The sequence below is a fragment of the Magallana gigas genome, chromosome 7, assembly GCF_963853765.1.
Source record: "Magallana gigas chromosome 7, xbMagGiga1.1, whole genome shotgun sequence".
Classification (NCBI taxonomy): domain Eukaryota; kingdom Metazoa; phylum Mollusca; class Bivalvia; order Ostreida; family Ostreidae; genus Magallana; species Magallana gigas.
In genome coordinates, this window is record NC_088859.1 from 9711598 (window position 1) to 9712977 (window position 1380).

Genomic DNA, 1380 nt, shown 5'->3' on the forward strand with positions numbered 1-1380 from the left:
TTTTCCAAAATGCTACGATTAGTTAACACTATTCCTGCAAATAAAATTGTGCGTTTCTCAAAGTGTTGGCAATGACTTCAAACTAATACAGGCAATGAGTTTTTCTGCTCAATTCGTATATTTCTGAATGAATTTGTCACTAAATTTAATAATGAAATTTTTTTTTGCTTTCGATTAATGTTATGATTTAGGTAACCATTAAGCACATATTTAACATCGCCATCCGGTCTCGGTTTCGGTGAAAAATGTACATCGCGGGTAGCGAAATCATCGTATACATGTAGGTATAGTCAACAAATACGTTTTCCATAGACGGTAATGTTAACATTAGGGTTCATGGCTCGGGCTATAATTTTCGTTCAGCAACGAAGAACCTCTTGAATGAAAGCTCATCAAATTCTCTCTCGCCTGTAATAATCTAGTGATGTGAAGTCAGCAAAATGCGTCTGCATTTAAAAACTCTGAAAATGAAAGTAAAAGTATGGAATTTCACAGTTTTTGAAAGGGTGTACATCAAACAAATTCAATTCTTTCCTTCAAATGATAATCAAATTTTGACACTTGCTTTTAAAATTGCATACCTCTTTTCTGACACATGTCAAGCATTGACTAATTTAAAGTGTCCCAATAGATGTATAAGCACTCTGCAAGTATAGGTATTATTTTGCATAAGGGCACTACTTTGTTGTCCTACCGATTCAAAAAATAGTTAGAGGGATATACTTTCTCACCGTATTAATTTTAAAAATTAACAATGAAACTTATTCATGTATTTTATTTGATATGAAAAGGTAACGTTTAGGTACACGTTAAGAAAGTTGTTCAGGAGTTCATCTTTTCAGATACGCCAAAAGTATTGTTTATGTTTGAAACTTGATTTGCTCTTAACATTTGAAAAATATTCAATGACAGGTGTATAGAATTTATCTTGTTCAATGATTTTAATAGACACTGACAGAAATAAAATTAAATAACATTGTTCTCTTATTGTTGATGACAATCTAAACATTTTTTAAAGCATTAAAAAGGTATTTCATGTGATTTTTTTTATTCATTATAAATATTAAAAAATTAAACCTCCAAGTAATTATCGAGAAATTTATCTTCAAATTCCTAGAATACTTGGCCCCACAAGATAAGGAAATTTAGATAAGGGAAAACAAATTAAACATCAACTAATTCAACAATAGAATACTTGTTCAAACAAATTGACAATTTGAGTGCTTTTCGGAATAAAGGTTTATTCATGTAGTGTCAAAAGGACTGTTAGAAGATACCTACTGATATGCAAACACTTTAGATTGCCTATAATAAAAGAACTATGATAAAAGTCAAGTTTGATAAAAACAGTTTACTATCTAGATTTGAGGTATTGAGACA